This window comes from Heteronotia binoei, chromosome 18 (genome assembly GCF_032191835.1).
Source record: "Heteronotia binoei isolate CCM8104 ecotype False Entrance Well chromosome 18, APGP_CSIRO_Hbin_v1, whole genome shotgun sequence".
NCBI classification, from domain to species: Eukaryota; Metazoa; Chordata; class Lepidosauria; order Squamata; family Gekkonidae; genus Heteronotia; species Heteronotia binoei.
In genome coordinates, this window is record NC_083240.1 from 8,383,883 (window position 1) to 8,406,534 (window position 22,652).

The following is a 22,652-nucleotide window of genomic DNA, read 5'->3' on the forward strand; positions in this document are numbered from 1 at the left end:
GCAAAAAAAAAAAAAATAGTGTTGGCAACTACAGCTACGACCAGTGTTTCTACCTCTGGTTTGAACTGACCTGCGTTAGAGTTCAGATTAATGCATGGATAATGCTAACTGTAGTTAGCGTTTAAAAGGAAGGTGATGCAAGGGGAAAGAGAGACTGATGTGAGGGAAGAAGTAGGTGCCCAGGGGGAGTGCTTAAGAGCCTGGGGCACTTCTGTATCCTAAATATGGTTAGGGCACTGGGGCATACTGATTCCTACACCTTGTAGAACTCATGGGCACCTACCCAGCCCTCCAAATCCGGTGGTATGCAGAAGGTCCCAGGTTCAATTCCCGCCATCTGCCTGAGACCCTGGAGAGCCGCTGCCAGTCTGAGTAGACAATGCTGACTTTGATGGACCAGTGGTCTGATTTAATGGAAGGCAGCTTCGTGTGTTCATGTGTATATGTCCATATCCTTTAATGCACAAACCCAGCTGTCTAATCCCAAGTCTGTTGGGGACACTCAGAAAGCGGAACTTCTTCTGCTGTGCAGTCCAGGTTTCAATGATGTCACAGCGGCTCAGCGAATCGCTGAGAGGGGCCGAAGACAGAACTGGCAGCTGGTGTGATACCGCTGTGCAAGCATTGCCCTGTGGGATCAGACCATCTCATCCAGTATTCCATCTCCAACATTGGCCCTTTGGATGCTCATAAGTAGGGCTTTCTGTGAAGCAAGAACTCCTTTGCATATCAGGCCACACCCCCTGATGTAGCCAATCCTCCCGGAGCTTACAGTAGGCCCTGGAAGAAGAGCCCTGGAAGCTCTTGGAGGATTGGCTTCATCAGAGGTGTGTGGTCTAATATGCAAAGGAGTTCCTGCTCAGAAGTGAGATGTAAAAGGGGTGGTCCCTCTCAGTTTCTAGCATCTGGTCTTCACAGTTGTGCTGCCTCTGCTTGTGCAGATGATGTCTAGCTGTTAGGCACAGAGAGCCTTTACCTGCACAGGTGCGAGGATTGTTTGAAATTTGGTGTGTCTTGCAGCCGCTGTTAGCGGGAGGCATTTCAGGGCTTCAGAGCCTGGGCCAACCAGGTAAGGGCAGATGAACAGAGGTGGTTGGCCGTTGCCTGCCTCTGTGAAGCAACTCTTGGAAGTCTCCCATCCAAGCACTAACCAGGGCTGGCCCTGCTTAGCTCCTGAGATCTGATGAAATCGGGCAGGCCTGGGCCATCCAGGTCAGGGCAGATGAACAGAGGTGGTTTGCTGTTGCCTGCCTCTGCGTCGCAACCCCGGACTTCCTTGATGGTCTCCCATCTACGTATTGACCAGAGCCAACCCTGCTTAGCTCCTGAGACCTGACCAGACCAGGCAACCGTGGGCTATCCAAGTCAGGACTTATTTGCACGAAATCTTAAATTGCCTTCCAGAAGAGAAACAGCTATAAGTTCCCTTTGTGAGCATAACTGGATCTAGTGGGGGAGGCCTTTCTTCTTCTCCTCCTCACACCTGCCTCTTCTTCCATGCTGAAATTCTTTTGGTCTCTCTTTCTTCCAAGTCTCCTTGACTTGTCTCCCCTTCCCCCATTCTGGATATAGAATATCTCTCTTCTTGTGTGCTGGGCCAGAGGCCAGAGACTGTGGAATTCCTCTCATGGCCGGGGCAGGTATGTTTCAGCATCGCTGGCGCATGTGGCCTCGGGGGCATGATCTCCGCTGAGGTGCAGAGGGGAGGGTGGGAGGAGGATGTGAATGCTCCTGGTTGGTTGCCTTAAGTGTTGGAGCAGAGGTGCAGGGGAGATGGCTTGGCATCTGCGTGCCAAACGTCCGTCGATTTGGAGGAAGGAAGTTTTGCAGAACATGTCCAAACTCATGCCAGGGACTCTGGCTATGTTCAAATAACACGCAGTTATTATATATCCTACACCTTAAACGCAGAAAAAAAAATCAAGATACACGTTTCTTATTAACACCTCCTATCCACAACTCCCTTTTTCTTCATTCACAATAGCCACGTTCCCAGGATCCTATATAAACACTGTCTCTTTAAATCAGGGGTTTCAAACATGCGTCCTGGGGGCCTAACTAGGCCCACAGAGGGCTCCTATCAGGCCCCGGAGCAACTGGTTGTCACCTGCTTCCTTCTCCCTCTCTCTTACTTCCTTCTTTGAGAACCAGTTTGGCGTAGTGGTTAAGTGTGTGGACTCTTATCTGGGAGAACCGGGTTTGATTCCCCACTCCTCCACTTGCAGCTGCTGGAATGGCCTTGGGTCAGTCATAGTGGTTAAGTGAGTGGACTCTTATCTGGGAGAACCGGGTTTGATTCACCACTCCTCCACTTGCAGCTGCTGGAATGGCCTTGGGTCAGCCATAGTGGTTAAGTGAGCGGACTCTTATCTGGAAGAACCGGGTTTGATTCCCCACTCCTCCACTTGCAGCTGCTGGAATGGCCTTGGGGCAGCCATAGTGGTTAAGTGAGCGGACTCTTATCTGGGAGAACCGGGTTTGATTCCCCACTCCTGCACTTGCAGCTGCTGGAATGGCCTTGGGGGAGCCATAGTGGTTAAGTGAGTGGACTCTTATCTGGGAGAACCGGGTTTGATTCCCCACTCCTCCACTTGCACCTGCTGGAATGGCCTTGGGTCAGCCATAGCTATCGCAGAGGTTGTCCTAGAAAGGCAGCTTCTGTGAAAACTTTCTCAGGCCCACCCACCTCACAGGGTGTCTGTTGTGGAGGGAGAGATAAAGGAGATTGTAAGCCTCTCTTATTCAGAGAGAAGGGCGGGGTATAAATCTGCAATTCTTCTTCTTCTTCTGCATCACAGCTTGCTTTGTCAGGCTTGCTCAATGGCACAGGAGTTACAGAGCAAAACCTCTATTTTCTTCATTGGCTGAGGCTCCTCCCTTGGGGAGGAAGGCAGAGCTTGTTTTTCAAGGCTCTCTCAACGACACACAGTAGAGCTACTGAGCCAAGCCTCTCTTTCTTCTATTGGTTGAGGCTCCTTCCCCACCAGTCAACTGGGGAAGGAAGGAAAGAGCTAGAGCTTCCTCTGCCCAGTTTCCCTCAATCCCATGGGAGAAATACAGAGAAAGCACCTTTAAGACCAACGAGTGCTAACGGTTTAAGCATGTTTTAAGTTTTTTTTTTAAAATTGTGTTTGTGTCCTTTATAAAGTTTACTCTCTGCTCCCTTATCTCAAATAAGTGTATACATGGCCCAGCCCAATAAGGCCTCATTTATGTCAGATCAGGCTCTCATAACAAATGAGTTTGACACCCCTGTGCTATGAGCCTAGGAAAACATGAAATGGCTGGGCATTGCAAGCATTCTCTCCCCCCCGGCTCTACTCAGATTAGCAATGGCTCTCCAGTGTGATATTCCTCTTTGGCTGTGGGTTCCTGGGTTCGCGTACTCCCTAGTCACCAGTTCTCAGGTCCATTCAGCAGAGACAAGCTGGCAGGCTTTGCGTGGACTTTGACTTTGGCCTTGGAGGACGGACATCACAGCAGCAGAATTAGCAGTTGTGTTGCAACATTAACGGGGCGATCACAGCTGACTTACGGGTTTTCAAGGCATGAATGGAAGAGAGGTGGTTTGCCATTGCCTGCCTCTGCGGCACTACCCTGGACTTCCTTGGTGGTCTCCTGTCCAAAGACTATTTGGAGCTGACCCTGCGTAGCTTCTGAGATCTGAGGAGACTGGGCTGCCCTGAGCCATTGAGGTCTGTGTAGGCCTGTTGTAGCCTAAGTTTGTGGAGTGTCCTTTATTGGGGCCTTCAACGGTGAATCCGCAGAGGTAGACTTGCTAGCGGAACTCTCTTTTCTGCTTTCTATCTAGCTGGAAGAGCAAACTGCTGCTTTTTCTTCACTGGAGTGGCTTTTGGAGACGAAGTAAGAGAATCCACCGGGCAGCTCCTGGGAAGTAAATCTCAGTTGTTTAAAAACGGCATGCCGGCCTTGAGCTATAAGCCCCTTGTAGATGGGGCTTTCCCACATTGAAAGAGGAGCCCTGGGAAGAAATATGAGCTCATATTGTTGAGAAAAAAGACAGGCAGTCACCGGGGACTTTATGAAGTGCTTCAGAAATGCAAGAAGGGAGGAGAAACTAGGTGGTATTTTGTTTCAAGACCGATGCTGAGCGGGGACAGTTCTGGGTATATCAATGTCTTATAATGTCTGTTGGCAATCAGGAGGCTGGTGGGGAGAGGGAGGGACCCAGGGAAGCCAAGCGTAGTTTTCACTGGGATAGTCAACCCTTATTTGGGTCATACAGCTTCCGAATGCAGGTGGGATGTGTCCTTGTGCTTAGGTGAACGCTCCTTCACATTCAAGCTTTGTAACTTGGGAAGGCAATGGCAAACCAACCCGTAAAAAGTCTGCCGCGAAAACGTTGTGAAAGCAACAACAACAACAACAAATTTTATTTGTATCCCGCCCTCCCCGCCGGAGCAGGCTCAGGGCGGCTAACAACATGGTTCAGAGTTAAATTATACAAGTGATTAAAACTACATTAAACATTATCAGCATTTACTTAAAATCTGATTAAGCTTTAAAATTAAGTTAATTTTTTAAAAGTGCTAGTGCTATGTTTACTTTTTCTGATGGCGGTTTCCTTCGCAATTTCCATTTCGATCAGGGAAAGCCAGTCTGAAGAGGAAGGTCTTGCAGGCCCTGCGGAACTGTTCTAGGTCCCGCAGGGCCCGCATTTCCTCTGGAAGTTGGTTCCATAGGCTCGGGGCTACAGAGGAGAAGGCCCGGATACGGGTGCTTTGCAGCTTCACCTCTCTCGGTCCGGGGACAGTCAGCAGGTTTTTCCCGGCTGACCTCAGTGCTCTCTGGGGTTCATATGAGGAGAGACGGTCCCTAAGGTAGACAGCAACGTCACCCCAAAGTTGGAAACGGCTGGTGCTTGCACAGGGGACCTTTCCTTTTTTCCTTTCCTATTAGGCAAATAGAAGAGCCCCGTGGCACAGAGTGGCAAAGCTGCAGTATGCAGTCCTAAGCTCTGCTCACAACCTGAGTTCAATCCCGGCAGAAGCTGGGTTCAGGTAACCACTTCAAGGTTGACTCAGCCTTCCATCCTTCCGAGGTCGGTCAAATGAGGACCCAGCTTGCTGGGGGGAAAGTGTAGAGGACTGGGGAAGGCAATGGCAAACCACCCCATTAAAAAATCTGCCATGAAAACGTTGTAAAAGCAACGTCACCCCAGAGTCGAAAACGACTGATGCTTGCACAGGGGACTACCTCTACCTTTTTCTTTTTTTTTTAAACTTTCGAAAATTATTAGTGCCTGCCCCATTGTGACATCAGTTAGTTATGTCTAGAACAGGGAAAGGGGATTGCATTTGCGACCAGTCTTCTTTTGAAATCTAGTTGCTGATCTAGTGATGTGTTTAAGGATGTTTGTAAATATTTTCTTTTCAATAAATCCTTTTCCAACTTTGGAGGCTGGTTCTCAGTCTCTCTCCCACCAAGAGAAGTGTGTGTGTGTGTGTGTGTGTGTGTATATATATATATATATATATATATATATATATATATATATATATATATATATATATATATATAATTTTTTTTGGGCCACTGTGTGACACAGAGTGTTGGACTGGATGGGCCACTGGCCTGATCCAACATGGCTTCTCTTATGTTCTTCTGTGACACAGAGTGTTGGACTGGATGGGCCATTGGCCTGATCCAACATGGCTTCTCTTATGTTCTTCTGTGACACAGAGTGTTGGACTGGATGGACCATTGGCCTGACCCAACATGGCTTCTCTTATGTTCTTATGTGACACAGAGTGTTGGACTGGATGGGCCACTGGCCTGGTCCAACATGGCTTCTCTTATGTTCTTCTGTGACACAGAGTGTTGGACTGGATGGGCCATTGGCCTGGTCCAACATGGCTTCTCTTATGTTCTTCTGTGACACAGAGTGTTGGACTGGAGGGGCCATTGGCCTGATCCAACATGGCTTCTCTTATGTTCTTCTGTGACACAGAGTGTTGGACTGGAGGGGCCATTGGCCTGATCCAACATGGCTTCTCTTATGTTCTTCTGTGACACAGAGTGTTGGACTGGATGGGCCACTGGCCTGATCCAACATGGCTTCTCTTATGTTCTTCTGTGACACAGAGTGTTGGACTGGATGGGCCATTGGCCTGATCCAACATGGCTTCTCTTATGTTCTTCTGTGACACAGAGTGTTGGACTGGATGGACCATTGGCCTGACCCAACATGGCTTCTCTTATGTTCTTATGTGACACAGAGTGTTGGACTGGATGGGCCACTGGCCTGGTCCAACATGGCTTCTCTTATGTTCTTCTGTGACACAGAGTGTTGGACTGGATGGGCCATTGGCCTGGTCCAACATGGCTTCTCTTATGTTCTTCTGTGACACAGAGTGTTGGACTGGAGGGGCCATTGGCCTGATCCAACATGGCTTCTCTTATGTTCTTCTGTGACACAGAGTGTTGGACTGGAGGGGCCATTGGCCTGATCCAACATGGCTTCTCTTATGTTCTTCTGTGACACAGAGTGTTGGACTGGAGGGGCCATTGGCCTGATCCAACATGGCTTCTCTTATGTTCTTATGTGACACAGAGTGTTGGACTGGAGGGGCCATTGGCCTGATCCAACATGGCTTCTCTTATGTTCTTATCCCCCCACTGTCTTGGACAGACTTGTGGGGGGGGCTAATTCTGCAGGGGGCCACAAAGTTGTCATTGGTCCCCTTGGTAATCAGGCTCTGTGTAACGGAGGACATAGAAGTGAGACCTCAGGTTGGAAAGGGGAGCTAGGAGCTCTGCCCTTGCTTGCAAGAAACCCCCCTCCCCGGCCCCAAAGGACAGGTGACGACATCAAGTTACCCCAGTGGAAGGAAGAAGTAGCCCCCTCCAGGAGCTGGCAGTGCCAAGGAGGTGTGGGCAGAGCTGGGTCTGCAAGTCATAAGAACATAAGAGAAGCCATGTTGGATCAGGCCAACGGCCCATCCAGTCCAACACTCTGTGTCACACAGTGGCAAAAAAATTTATATATACACACACACTGTGGCTAATAGCCACTGATGGACCTGTGCTCCATATTTTTATCTAAACCCCTCTTGAAGGTGGCTATACTTGTAGCCGCCACCATCTCCTGCGGCAGTGAATTCCACACGTTAATCACCATTTGGGTGATGAAGGACTTCTTTTTATCCGTTTTAACCTGTCTGCTCAGCAATTTCATCGAATGCCCACGAGTTCTTGTATTGTGAGAAAGGGAGAAAAGTACTTCTTTCTCTACTTTCTCCATCCCATGCATTATCTTGTAAACCTCTATCATGTCACACCGCAGTCGACGTTTCTCCAAGCTAAAGAGTCCCAAGCATTTCAACCTTTCTTCATAGGGAAAGTGCTTCAGCCATTTAATCATTCTAGTTGCCCTTCTCTGGACTTTCTCCAATGCTATAATATCCTTTTTGAGATGCAGCGACCAGAACTGCACACAGTACTCCAAATGAGACGGCACCATCGATTTATACAGGGGCATTATGATACTGGCTGATTTGTTTTCAATTCCCTTCCTAATAATTCCCAGCATGGCGTTGGCCTTTTTTATTGCAAACGCACACTGTCTTGACATTTTCAGTGAGTTATCTACCACGACCCCAAGATCTCTCTCTTGGTCAGTCTCTGCCAGTTCACACCCCATCATTGTATTTGTAGCTGGGATTCTTGGCCCCAATGTGCATTACTTTGCACTTGGCCACATTGAACCGCATCTGGCACGTTGACGCCCACTCACCCAGTCCCAACAGATCCCTTTGGAGTTCCTCACAATCCTCTCTGGTTCTCACCACCCTGAACAATTTAGTGTCATCCGCAAACATGGCCACTTCACTGCTCACTCCCAACTCTAAATCATTTATGAACAAGTTAAAGAGCATGGGACCCAGTACCGAGCCCTGTGGCACCCCACTGCTTACCGTCCTCCACTGCAAAGACTGCCCATTTATACTCACTCTCTGCTTCCTATTACTCAGCCAGTTTTTGATCCACAAGAGGACCTGTCCTTTTACTCCATGACTCTCAAGCTTTCTAAGGAGCTTTTGATGAGGAACTTTATCAAAAGCTCTCTGGAAGTCAAGGTAATCAACATCTATCGGGTCTCCTTTGTCCACATGTTTGTTCACCCCCTCAAAGAAATGTAACAGGTTAGTGAGGCAAGATCTTCCCTTGCAGAACCCATGCTGAGTCTTCCTCAATAACCCGTGTTCATCAATGTGCCTACTCATTCTGTCCTTGATAATGGTTTCTACCAACTTTCCCGGTATTGAAGTCAGACTGACTGGCCTGTAATTTCCCGGGTCTCCTCTGGAACCCTTTTTAAAGATGGGGGTGACATTTGCTACCTTCCAGTCCTCAGGAACGGAGGCAGATTTCAATGAAAGATTACAGATTTTTGTTAGAAGATCCACAAGTTCAACTTTGAACTTTGAAGTCGAAGCAAGTCTGTTCCATCACATTATCAGTAAAGAGAGATCCAGGTGGGCAGCCGCGTCGGTCTGAAGCAGTCGAACAAAGCAGGAGTCGAGTTGCACCTTTAAGACCAAGTTTTATTCAGAGCGTAAGCTTTCGCGTGCTCTCTAAGCACACTTCATCAGACGAGGGGATCAGGTATTGTGGCTGGAATACATGCAGTTTGTTGATTAAGAGGGCAAACTTACTGATCACATGGTCACATAAAACAGCGTGGCTTGGCCGTTTGGTCTGGATAGCCATAAAAGGTAATAAAATTCCCTGCCAAATGGTGTTTCTGCAAATCTAGGTAAATCACAAAAGGACATGTATATCCTAGTTGGAGTCCACCCAATCTACTTATCAACATCAATTCAGGGGTGGCCAACGGTAGTTCTCCAGATGTTTTTTGCCTACAGCTCCCATCAGCCCCAGCCATTGGCCATGCTGGCCGGGGCTGATGGGAGTTGTAGGCAGAAAACATCTGGAGAGCTACCGTTGGCCACCCCTGCTATACATTATAAACATCATTCTAGTCTGCCACTAGAAAACAAAAATATATAAGATGAAAATGGGTTAAGTATATGTAATGAGATAATATGTAATGAGAAGCTATTATCAATAAAGTTAAGGAGCAGTAACAGTGGCATAAAAGCCTGCTTAAAAATTCGCATTCAGCAGGAATGCACTGTGAATGTAAGTTATTAATGGAGCAGTGTGTTAGCAGCCCCTGAGGCTGCATTTTGTTTTTGGTATTTTTGTGTGTGCGCGCATGGACGCCTGGAAGTCCTGGCCACTTCTGGCGACCCCTACTGGGGCATGGTGGCCCCTACTGAGCCACCTAGTGGGAAGGGCGGGATATAAATCTCAGATAAATAAATAAATAAATAAAAATGTTCAGAGAAGTGGCCTAGTGCAGCCTGCCTCTGCCTCCTTGTCCTGGTATTCCAAGGAGGTCTTCCATCTTTTTACTTGTCAGAGTTGATCCTGATGAGATCAGGCTTGCCTGGAATGTCCAGGTTAGGGCTTAAGGCGGCCTTTTGGCCTGGGTTTGTTCTCACTTTGCCTTTGTGCCATTTCTTCCTGCTGAGCATTGCCTCCATAAAAAAAATTTTTAGCACCTCGCTGGAGAAAAATAGCAGGTAATCTCGTGCCTCCCCCTCCAGTGGTGTAAATGCGTGAAGGGGCAGAATTCAGGGGGAGCAGTAGAGGAAGGATTAAGTCTTTTGCAAGCTTTATCAGTTGTCTTGCACAAAAGAAAGGGAAGTTTGTGGAAAGAACAATGCACTACCCCTGGGAAACTATTAGATTATTCTCTGAGAAGGATATCCACACTGATTGGCCGTTTTCGCACTCACGTTTTACTGGCGCCACGACCATCCTGACGCCGGCGAATCTGCATGGCTTTCGCACCAGAAGCTCCGGCGCTCCCAGAAGCGCCGGCTACTTCCGTCGCTAAGCCAGCGCAAACGGAAATCGCAAAGATGCAGGAAAACGTTTGCGCTGGCTTAGCGACGGAAAGCGCCGGCGCTTCTGTTGCGAAATCCATGCAGATTCGCCGGCGTCAGGAGGGTCGTGGCGCCAGTAAAACGTGAGTGCGAAAACACCCATTGTGTATTCCATGGCTGATGTTTCAAGCCCGCATGCATCAGCCCTTTTGAGGATCTCATCTTTGAAAAAGAGCCCAAGTTTCTAGTCCTTAAGGCTGCGTTGTAGGCTGAAGCTCCCAGACAACACACGGCTTTTGTGCCTGAATAGTAAAGCCCGACTTCTGCATTAAAAAAAACGAATCAGACAGTGTTTCATTGTTTTAACCAAAGTTTGTCATAAGAAGGAAACCTGGAGCATTTCTTGAGACTTTTAAAAAGGTTTAAAGGGTTAAATAATAATCTTTTATATTCTTTTTTACTGTTATAACCCTTAATTCATCAAATCTTAAATATGTAGACTCTTTGTGGGACTTTTTATAAGGCACTTTTAAGGTTGTTCTAACATGTTCTGGTCAATGATGTCAATTATCAACAATTGATGTTGATAAGTAAATTATGTGGACTACAGCTAGGAAATACGCGTCCTTTTGTGGTTCATCTAGATTTGCAGAAACACCAATTGGCAGAGGACTTTATGACCTTTTATGGCTATCCAGACCAAATGGCCAAGCCACACTGGTTTGCCGTGTGATCAGTCTGCATACTTAATCAACAAACTGCTTGCATTTCAGTCCACAATACCTGATTCCCTCGTCTGACGAAGCGTGCTTAGAGAGCACGCGAAAGCTTACGTTCTGAATAAAACTTGGTTGGTCTTAAAGGTGCAACTTGACTCCTGCTTTTTAATAAACTGACTGACTGACTTGAGACCTCAAAGAGAACAGCAGACAGACGTGACAGCCACTATCAGAGGTGCTGTCGTGGCCGAAGCAGCCAGCTGCTGTTACACAGGATGGTTCTCCCGGCAGCCTGTCACATTCCTGTGTCCTTAATCTTTTCCTAAAATAAAACAGTTTGCAAATTACCCTGCTTTGTATCATCTATAAAACGGCCAGTTAACATAAAAGCCCTTGTGTAGCTCTCCCCTGCGGCCATGTTCGGGACACTGTGTGCCGTTCGGGCCACCCCATCTCATATAAATATGAAGCTGCCTTCTACTGAATCAGACCCTCGGTCCATCGAAGTCAGTATTGTCTACTCAGACTGGCAGTGGCTCTCCAGGGTCTCAAGCTGAGGTTTTTCACGCCTATTTGCCTGGACCCTTTTTAGTGGGAGATGCCGGGGATTGAACCTGGGACCTTCTGCTTACGAGGCAGATGCTCTACCACTGAACTATCATCCCTCCCTAATTTTAGACAATTCTAAAAGAATATTGTCGTGCTGGAAAAGGGCAGCGATAATAGCCAAAGCACATTTGTCTATCCAGGGCTTTTTTGGGTAGAGAAAGCCCAGCTGGAACTCATTTGCATATTAGGTCACAAGCCAGCCGGAATTGCGTTCCTGTGCATTCCTGCTCAGAAAAGCTCTGTGTCTGTCCTAATTTTTTCTGCAGCCCTGACGCAGAATGCTGTGTTTTACGCGATAAATTTCGCAGCGTTAAACAAAGCAGGAGTCAAGTTTCACCTTTAAGACCAACAAGAGTTTTATTCAGGGCGTAAGCTTTCGTGTGCTAAAAGCACGCTTCTTCAGACGAAGGGATCAGGTACAAGTGGGCTGAAGTACATGCAGTTTGTTGATTGAGAGGTCAAAGTCACACAGAGCTGGGATCACATGGTGGGAGTGTGTGACAGTTTAGAAGGCCACTTGGTCTGGACTTTTGTTGGTCTTAAAGGTGCAACTTGACTCCTGCTTTGTTCAGCTGCTTCAGACCAACACGACTGCCCACTTATTTATTTATGGATTGATTTAGCGGCGTTCGGTAATAGAATACAAACCTTCCAGGACTCTGGCTTCGGCATGCTGTTAAACTACTCTTTGGGGTGAGCGTAGGAATGACCGTGAAAAGAGTAATTTGTTCATTAACTTGTCTTTATAGACTGTGTCTTGACTGTAATTGGCTCCCATTGACAATAGAACAATTTTGCAAATTGCCCTGCTTTGCATCATCTATAAAACGGCCAGTTAGCATAAAGCCCTTGTGCGGCTCTACCCTGCGGCCATGTTCTGAACACTGTGTGCGTTCGGGCCATCTGATTTCTAAAAGAAGACTGTAGTGCTGGGAAAAAAAGGCAGTGATGATAACCAAAGCGCTTTTGTTTCAAGGAAGGCGAAGCAGGCTTTTGGGTACAGGGGGAAAGGGGTTTTGGGGACAAAGATGCAAATGGAGAAGATGGATGGGTGGTTATTCGGAAGGAAGCGCTTCTTCGCGTAAGGCGTCATTCACTTCAGACGGCTTTCAAAGGGGCCTCGATTAACTGGATGGCCCGATCTTGTGAGATCTCTAAAGCTAAGCAGGGTTGGCCCCCAGTTAGTATTTGGATGGGAGACCTCCAAGGAAGTCCAGGGTTGGTATCCAGAGGAAGGCAATGGCAAATCAGCATACCTTTGAGCATCAGTTGCAGAAGTGAAGGAAGCCTTTCTTTCATACTTTCCTTGTTGCTTTCCCCCTTTGGGTTGCATAATGCTGGACTAGATGGCTCTCTGGTCTGGCCAGCAGAGCGCTTGCTCTTGTGTTCGTGTGCGAGTTGCAGAATTCGTCGGTTCTTGGGTTGGAAATCTGGGTGACCTTGGAAGAGAGGGTTTGTTTTCAGAGGAGAGGGTGAAAGAATAGCAGATACTGGATTTATAGCTCGCCCTCCATTCCGAATCTCAGAGCGGCTCACGGTCGCCTTCCCCACAACAGACACCCTGTGAGGTGGGTGGGGCTAAGAGAATTCTCCCAGAAGCTGCCCTTTCAAGGACAACTCCTGCGAGAGCTATGGCTGACTCTAGGCCATTCCAGCAGCTGCAAGTGGAGGAGTGGGGAATCAAACCTGGTTCTCCCAGATTAGAGTCTGCACACTTCACCACTACACCAAACAGGCTCTCAATAGCGTACTCCCTCCCTCCCCTCCTATGACATACTTTTTTGTGCAAGCCTGTGTGATGTGAAGCAACCAGCAAAGCCCTGATTTAAATCCCACTTTTCGTGCCAATCTCTGTGGAGGACTTTGAGCCAACCGCAGCCTCAGAACTACCAGTGTGAGAATAAAAGGGACAGAGCAATGGACGTTGCCTTGAGCCTTTCAGGAAGATGCTGAGAGCGAGGGCAGGGAGGGATGAGATCAGGGGTCATTTTGTAGAAAAATAGGTGGTGGAGCTCATTAGCATAACTCATTAGCATATGCCGCCCCCCCAGCCAAAAGCAACCCGACGCAAAAAAAGGAGAGCCCCGGGTGAGCAAGTCCTGCTTGAGCTGGCTAGAGATCCAGCCAACTCAAGCAGGCCTCACTCGCTTGGGGCTCTCCTTGGCCACCCCCCCCCCCCAGTCAAAAGGGCCAGCAAACCACCCACCACCCAAAATCAAATAAGAAGTGGAGAAAGGGTGGAGCAGGCTTCTCCAGGGGTTAATGAGGGCTGCTGGGGGCGTGGCAAAGCCTGTGGTGGCTGGCTGGCTGGCTGGCTGCCCGCTCTCCTAATCCAAGGATTGTTATGCAGCTGCACCTCCTATTCAATGAAAAAGGTAGGTGGGGAGGAGGAGGGAGAACCCTCAGAAAGGTTCAGGAGCTGTGCTCCTGTGAGCTCCTGCTGAATTCGAGGTCTAGATGAGATGATGCTTGGCTCTTGTGGTTGTTTCTTACATGCTCAGGGCAATGCCGGCTGCCACTTCGAAGTCAGGAAAGCAGGTTCCTCCAGGTGAGATTATCCCAGGAATCAGATTGGTTTTTTAGTATCTGGGCATAGAGCAGGGTTCACTGGGAGAGGAGGTGGGAAAGGTAACTGAATTTCCCGCCTTGTGCAGGGCGCTGGACTAGATGATCCTTGTTGGTCCCTTCCGGCTGTATGTTTCTTTGTTTAAAAAAAAAGGTCCACCCAAAAACAGGCGACTGTTCAGCTCTGTTAGAATGAATCTTAGGAGCCCCGTGGCACAGAGTGGTAAAGCTGCAGTCCGAGTTCTCTGCTCACGACCTGAGTTCGATCCTGGCGGAAGCTGGGTTCAGGTAGCCGGCTCCAGGTTGACTTAGCCTTCCATTCTTCCGCGGTTGATAAAATGAGTCCCCAGCTTGCTGGGAGGGGAAAGTGTAGATGACCGGGGAAGGTGACGGCAAACCACCCCGTTAAAAAGTCTGCCATGAAAACGTCTGTGATGCGACGTCACCTTTGTTTTATGCCTTGACTGGCCGGATCTAAGCAAATTCCCTACTTTTTTAAAAGCCTCTGCGAAACAAGTAAATACAGTTTTCTCCCCTGCCCCTTCCTCTTCCTGGTTGAACATTATCTCTTTTCTGCCCCCACTTCTCTTTCTTTCCCAGGACAAATTGCTCCCCCCTCACACCTGTTCTGGCACGTCCTGGGGGTCAGGTGGATAAGTTGAAGTAGAAAGCCTGCCCTGTTGGAATGCCAGCAATGTCGCTCTTTGGAGTTTTGGTGGTAACAGGAACTTTGCTGTGCTAGGGGAGAATGGCTTCATGCAGGGGAGGGGGCTGAAAGGGGGGGGGACGCTAGAATAGCATCTTGCACAATGCAATCAGTCATCTACCGATGACAGATATGACCTCTTCCCCCTTCGCTTTCCTTTAAAAAAAAAAATCATATCTTTTGCTTCTAGTAATTCAGACTTCATTCTGATAGGACTGGGGAGATCGAGGTTGAAGTCTGGAGGCTGACTGGGTGGGTTTTGTGGCCAGTTCTCTCACGTTGTCTTATGTCCCTATTTGCCTACCTTGCGTGGACGTTGTGAGGATACTTGGTGGGGAATCCTATAGGCCACCCTAAGCTCTGTATGCAGAAAAAAGGAAAGGAAAGGTCCCCCGTGTGAGCACCAGTTGTTTCCGACTCTGGGGTGACGTTGCTTTCACAATGTTTTCACAGCAGACTTTTTACGGGGTGGTTTGCCATTGCCTTCCCCAGTCATTTACACTTTCCCCCCAGCAAGCTAGCGACTCATTTGACCGACCTCGGCAGGATGGAAGGCTGAGTCAACCTCAAGCCGACTACCTGAAAACCCAGCTTCTGCCGGGGATCGAACTCAGGTCGTGAGCAGAGCTTAGGACTGCAGCTTTCCCACTCTGCGCCACGGGGCTCTTCTGTATGAAGAAGGGTGGGATAGAAAAAGAATGTGGTGCAGAATTTAACAAACCTGTGGCCTTCTGTGTAGGCAAAAATGCTCTATTATTTACTAATTGGGTCTGATGTGATGTCACCCCATGGGTTGGTAACGACTCGGTGCTTGATGGGGGACTACCTTTACCTGACCTGGATAGTCCAGACTAGCTTGATCTCCTCAGATCTCAGAAGTTAAGTAAGGTCACTCCTGGCTACTGGCAAGGAATACCACGGTTGCTGCGCAGAGGAAGGCATGGCAAACCACCTCAGAGCTTCTCTTCCTGTGAAAACTGTACAGGGTCACAGTTAGATGGGTGTGACTTGACAGCGTATATTTTGTGGCTGGCTCCGCCTTCCGTGGCAGCCGTTTTGTGGTTGCGATTGTGCTCCTTGCCCTGTGACACTCTAACCCCCCCCCCCCCGGAAAATCAGAAACTGTAGCCAATGCAAATCTCTTGCACTATGCTGTGTGTGCGTGCACCCCACTTGCACATAGCGGTAGTGCAAGATATTTGCATTGGCTACAGTTTCTGATTTTCCATGGTTTCTGATTTTCCGGGGGGGGGGGGCGGCTATAGTGACACTGGGCAAGGGGCATGGCCGTAAAATGGCTGCCACAGAAGGCGGAGCCAGCCACAAAATGTAGGGGGCCAGGTTATATGTAACTCTTAATAGTGCCTCTTTGGACGGTTTGGGCAGAAGCTCTGCTTCACAGGATGCCTTTTACTCTGCACAGCCAATCGCAAGCCCTGCTGGGCAGAAGCCCCACCCACATTCTAAAAGTACTTGGTGGGCACCGAAATAGGTGTTGGCAGAGGTCAACATTGGGGACCCTTGCCTACGGCATCAAAACAGAGGGGTATTTGTTCTGTTTTGGGGATAAAATTTGTGTTCCATAACTACTGCTAGCTTTGACTGAACCACTGAATGGAAAGGAAAGGTCCCCTGTGCGAGCACCACTCTGTGCCATGGGGTTCTTTTATTTGCCTAATAGGAAAGGAAAAAAGGAAAGGTCCCCTGTGCAAGCATCAGTCGTTTCTGACTCTGGGGTGACGTTGCTTTCACAACATTTTCACAGCAGACTTTTTACGGGGTGGTTTGCCATTGCCTTCCCCAGTCATCTACACTTCCCCCCCAGCAAGCTGGGGACTCATTTTACCGACCTCGGAAGGATGGAAGGCTGAGTCAACCTCGAGCTGGCTACCTGAAAACCCAGCTTCCACCGAGGATCGAACTCGGGTCACGAGCAGAGTTTAGGACTGCAGTACTGCAGCTTTAACACTCTGCACCACGGGGCTCTCTAAGCACTGAAAACAAATGAACAATTAATGCAGAAAGCTAATTAGCCAGGCATGGTTATTGTGTGACGTGCATTTTAAATCCAAGTTGGGTGAGCAAATGTAACATCTGCCTCATTTGCGTAATTGGGCGAGCATGCGGAGCGGGTTGAAGTTTTGCCTTTTTGAATTAGTGTGTTTGCAATGAACCAATGCCTTGCGTTAGAAAACATTTTCCCCCAAACCTTCTAAACGTAGCCCGGAGTTCCCTGCCCCCTCTTGTTTCCTCAGTGCCCATAAGTCGCTTGGTGGGGGATCTCTTATTTAACGTTTAATCTTTGCAGAAAGAGAAGCGAGTCATTTTTCCAATGACTGGGGGGTGGGGGTGTTGGCACAGAGCTTCATTGTTCTGTACAGGAAGTTAAAAGGATGAAACTTTTTAAATCCTATTAAGAATAATCCAAAACTTGACTCGCCCCTTCGGGCCACCACATCCGCCCTTCCTGTCTTCTCACCTTTTGCAGTTCCGCGCTGCTGCATCTGAGAATCTGGAATTTCGTCTCTGCCGTCTGGGGCACAGCGACCACCAAAAAAGATGTCGGCCTGTGTTGTTCAGTTGGTGGGGGTAGAATATGTTTCTCCCCGTTAGAAACTCTCAGGGCTTTCTCAGTGAGATCTGTCATAAGAACATAAGAGAAGCCATGTTGGATCAGGCCAGTGGCCCATCCAGTCCAACACTGTGTGTCACACAATGGCCAAAACAGGTGCCATCAGGAGGTCCATGAGTGGGGCCAGGACACTGCAAGCCCTCCCACTGTTGCCCCCACAAGCACCAAGAATACAGAGCATCACTGCTCCAGTCATAAGAACATGAGAGAAGCCATGTTGGATCGGGCCAATGGCCCATCCAGTCCAACACTGTTTCACACAGTGGCCATCAGGAGGTCCATCAGTGGGGCCAGGATACTAGAAGCCAACCAACTGTTGCCCCCGCCCTCCAGCACCAAGAATACAGAGCATCACTGCTCCAGACAGAGAATTCCATCAATGCCCTGTGACTAATAGCCACTGATGGACCTCTGCTCCATATGCTTATCCAGTCCCCTCTTGAAGCTGTCTATGCTTGTAGCTGCCGCCACCTCCTGTGGCAATGAATTCCGTGTGCTAACTAACCTTTGGGTGAAGAAGGACTTCCTTTTATCCGTTCTAACCTGACTGCTCAGCAATTTCATTGAGTGCCCACGAGTTCTTGTATTGTGAGAAAGGGAGAAAACGAAGGCTGTGGGCTTGTCCCTTTTTCTCTACCTGATGTGGCAGGTATGTGTGTCTCAGGGGATCGCTGGGTTGGTCTGCAATAGAAGAAGAAGAAGAAGAAGATGATGATGATATTGGATTTATATCCCGCCCTCCACTCCGAAGAGTCTCAGAGCGGCTCACAATCTCCTTTACTTTCCTCCCCCTCAACAAACACCCTGTGAGGTGGGTGGGGCTGGAGAGGGCTCTCACAGCAGCTGCCCTTTCAAGGACAACCTCTGTGACAACTATGGCTGACCCAAGGCCATTCCAGCAGGTGCAAGTGGAGGAGTGGGGAATCAAACCCAGTTCTCCCAGATAAGAGTCCACACACTTAACCACTACACCAAACTGGCTCTCCATTCTGGATGGAGTCACTAGATTTAAGTCCAGGAGGTCCTTAGAAACCAACAGGATCTTCAGGGCAGGAGTTTTGAGAGTCAAAGTTCCCTTTGTCAGATAACAGGGCTGCAAGCATGTACCTGAAACCTCACTTGTGTGTTTACCTCTAGGCGGGTAAACCTTGGGCTACTCAGCATTGCCTGTAGTTTCCCCCTCCCCCCTGTTTCTCCACGGCCTGTATTCTGGTTGACCCTGCTGAGGAAGATTTGAGTTTCTGGGGAAGTCTCCCAGGTCTGGCTAGCATTTTGCATAAAGCGACTGCACACCTTTTGAACATGCCCTGGAACGCCGCACAATGCACAGGGTTACCGTGGCAGATGCTTGGCGGTTCTTTGGCAGACGCATCCGTGTGGAAAGTTCCCCCCTCCCCGAAGGTAGAAAGTTCTGATCTTGTTCCAAGCAGAGGAGGGGGAGGGGGATCGTATCCTCCCAGCGGGTTGACTGGCATGCCAGCCGCTTCCATGCCAGACCTCCTTGGGGGGGGCTGAGCTATCCGGGCTCTGCAGGGCAAGTCTTGTCTCGTTTGGGCAGATGTGGTGCCAGGGGCTGTCTTCAGTTCCTCTGTTTCCTTTGATTGGCACAAAAGGAAGATTAGCTCCTAATAGGGCTTGGAATTCAGCCCTGGGATACTTTTAGTTTTCAGCTTTAAAAAAAAAAAGTTTAAAAACTTTTAAACCACACGCGCTTATGCCGCCTTTCAATCTGGTACGTTGGAATAAAAGTCAAAATAGCTTTCACCTCCGGTTGATTAATTGTATGAGCTCGGTCATTCAGCAATCAGGTTTACCTGGGTACATTTGCATATGAAAAGGGGGGGAAAGGAAAAATTTCCGTAATAACCTGTCTTTAGGTGAACCAATGCAAGCCTTTGTGTCAGCAGGCAACCTTCTAGAAGAGGCGTGCCCCGCTTGTGCAGAAGACAGAGGAGAATGCCTCTTCCATCTTCTTAGAAGAAAAAAAGAGCAGAAAAAACCAACAACTGTGTACAAAACACGCAAAAAAAATATAAATATGTAAAGTCTCTCTTGTTTGTCTCTGTTTGTTTCCAATAATACCTGATACACGATGTACAATAATATCTCACAAAAGGAAAAGGAACCACAAAACTTCAAATGATCCGGAGGATATATAGTCCTTTGCATCTCTTATTCGATTCTGTGTGGTATCCAAATTCCATATAAATCCTGACTCCAAAGGTGATGTTCCCTTTACATGCACGTCAGCTTGGATCGCGTTTTGCATTGAAGGCTTCCTTGAAGAGCCAATCTGCTCAATTTTACTTTTTGACGTCAGCTAAGACCGCTTAATCAAATTCCCATTAGGCAAAAGGTTGAGCTTTGGAGATGTGAAGGACTATATATCCTCTGGATATTTGAAGTTTTGTTGTTCCTTTCCTTTTGTGAGATATTTTTGTATATTGTACATATGAACATATGAAGCTGCCTTATACTGAATCAGACCTTTGGTCCATCAAAGTCAGTATTGTCTTCTCAGACTGGCAGCAGCTCTCCAGGGTCTCAAGCTGAGGTTTTTCACACCTATTTGCCTGGACCCTTTTTTGGAGATGCCAGGGATTGAACATGGGATCTTCTGTTTCCCAAGCAGATGCTCTGCCACTGAGCCACCGTCCCTGGCATTATTGTGTATCTGGCATTATTGGAAACAAACAGACAAGCAAGAGAGACTACATATTTATATTTTTATTGCATGTTTTGTTCACAGTTTTTGCCCCCCCCCCGCTCTATACTTTGTTGCCACTGTTGTGAGGTGTGAGGGGGGATCTTCTTAGGAGAGGCATTCCCCCTGCCTTCACAGAGGAGGGAATGATTTGGTTTAAGCAGGTCTTTTTGGGTAGAAAAAGCCCAGCAGGAACTGATTTTGCATATTAGGCCACACCCCCTGACATAACTATTGTTTAACACAGGGCTTTTTTTGTAGAAAAGAAGCCCAGCAGGAACTCATTTGCATATCAGACCACACCCCCTGATGCCAAGCCAGCCAGAACTGCGTTCCTCTGCAATCCTGCTCAAAAAAGAAGCCCTGGTTTGAAGAGAGCCCTTGATACTTGCAGTTGGTAGCTACATTTCTATTAAAAATAATGTTTTTGGAAACTGCTGACAGATGGATTTTGGCACTTCTTGAACCAGTCGATGTATTTTTAATTGATTGATCTAATTGGTGCACCGAGATATTCATTATTATGTCATCCTTGTATGTTGCACTTTGTAGTGTGAAGTGAAGAAGAAAGCTCCTGGCTTGCGGCGCTTATAATTTAATTTTCAGCAGAGGGGAGGAGGGAGACCCGTTCTAGCCAAAGGTTTGATCAGTGGAATCCTTTTAAGGACCTAACCCTGATTTTCATTCTTGTAACCCCAGCTAAGAATGCAGTGTTCGGGGTTTTTTTTTTTTAAAGTGTTAGATTTCTGCAAGGGTCCGTAAATCTTTCTGGGAGAGAGGTGGTCCTCAACTTTGAACCCAAACTCTGCTATAAGACTGTGAAGAGAGGGTACGCAGCAGTGGTTTATAAAGTTCCACGTGGAAAGTCGACAGAACTTTTGCTTCATCTCTTAGACTGCTAGAATTCTAGCTTATCCAACGACTTTGGTAGTCAATTCTGGATCATCCGACGATTTTGGTCGTCGGTAGGTTTAGGACAAAGGAGTGTGTTTACCCAATGCATAACAGATTTGTGGAACTCACTGCCACTGGGTGCATAGGGCTGGCAAACTGGAATTCTGCTGTTTGTTTTGGTTCTCCAGCAGCTGTTTCAGAAGAGACAGGATGGAATGGAGGGAAAACAAGCAACTCGGTGGGGTGTACATCCTGTTGAGGTGGGAGAAACAAACATTAGATTCATGGGAAACATGGACTGTTATTAGCAAAGGCAGGGAGCAGCTGTTTTCCATTGCGTATATAATCCCGGACGGAAGTCACTTTGGGCCTCACCTGTGACCCCAACCTTCTCCCAAGCTACGTCGCCCTGTCAGATGATTCCACCCTTCCCCCCATTGGTTATCTCTGCAGGTGACCCTTTCCCATGAGAGACACCACTCCCTCTTTTGCCTTATCACAGGGGTGAGGAACCTTTTTTTCTGCCAAGAGCAGCCATATGGATATTTATAACATCATTCACGGGCCATAAAAAAAATTATCAACTTAAAAAACAGTGCTCCGCCAAGGGAGAACGATTCAGGCCGGCAAAATTAATACAAATAATTATTTTTCTATTTGAAGTCATGTAGGGAGATCCTAATCTGGTACACACACACACACACTTGGCCCGCTGCCCTAAGCAAATGCACAGGTCCAGGGCTTTTTTGTAGAAAAAGCCCATCAGGAACTCAGTAGCATATTAGACCATATCCCCTAATATTACTAATATTAGCATATTAGGTCACACACTCATTAGCATATTAGGCCACACCATTTGGGATAATCAAGTGCAAACTGAACTGCAGCAGTAACTTTTCCAGGCCCTGCAGTAATTCTGGCCGGCCAGCCGGGCCCCAGGGAGGCTGCTACACGGCTCGGTTCGGCCCAGGAATCCCTGAGGGCCACACCAAGTGACCTTGGGACAGAGGTTCCCCACCCCTGCCTTATCATGTTCCTGCACTGTTTTGTGGCAATCCCAAAGCCCCTTGAGGGTAATGGTGGCGGATGGCCCATTGGGAACACAAGAAGATAAAAATGATCTCTGCTAGATGAGACCAAAGGTCTAGCACTGTAGAGCATCAGAAGCCCCCTGCTGAATCAGACTAGCAATCCATCTAGTCCCAGCATCCCATCTCACATAGTGGCCAGCCAGCTCCTATGGACAGCTATCAAACAGGTCATAGAAGCCACGGCCTTAATTTAACACATCAGAAGAGTCTAACTGGGTCAGACCAGTGGTCTATCTAGTCCACATCCTTTCTCACACACGTGTCCACCAGTTCTTCTGAAGGGCCAGCAGTAGGGCACAGAGGCCGAGGCCTTCATTAGAACATCAGAAGAACATCAGAGCAGTGGTTCATCTATTCCAACATACTGGCGTACACAGTGGCCAACCAGTTCTTCTGGACAACTAACAGATGGGCATAGAGACGGAGGCCTTCATTAGAACATCAGAGAAGAACCCAGTGGTCCATTTTCTCCAACTATACTGGCTCACAACAGTGGCCAACTAGTTCCTCTAGAGGGCCAACAAACGGCGGCATAGAGGCCCAGGCCTTCTGCTGATAAGAACCTCAAGAAGAGTCCTGCTGGATCAGATCAGTAGTCCATCTAGTCAGCATTCTGTCTCACACTGTGGCCAGAACTAGTTCCTCTGTACAGCCAGTGACAGGGCATGGAGGCCAAGGCCTTCACCTGATAAGATCATAAGAAGAGCCCTGCTGGATCAGACCAATGAGGGTCCATCTAGTCCCAGCATCCTGTCTCACAGAGTGGCCAACCAGTTCCTCTGGACAGTGAAAAACGGCTCAGAGGCCAAGGCTTT

At 48.1% G+C, this 22,652-nt stretch overlaps 1 protein-coding gene and 1 non-coding gene across 6 annotated transcripts in view; one reads left to right on the forward strand and one right to left on the reverse strand.

Moving 5' to 3' along the window:
* AGRN (agrin) overlaps positions 1 to 22,652 on the forward strand; it is a 489,507-nt gene that overhangs the window by 83,877 nt on the left and 382,978 nt on the right. The window lies entirely within an intron of this gene.
* On the reverse strand, positions 11,229 to 11,305 carry TRNAT-CGU (transfer RNA threonine (anticodon CGU)). The gene has a single exon. It is a non-coding gene; the product is annotated as a tRNA-Thr (tRNA).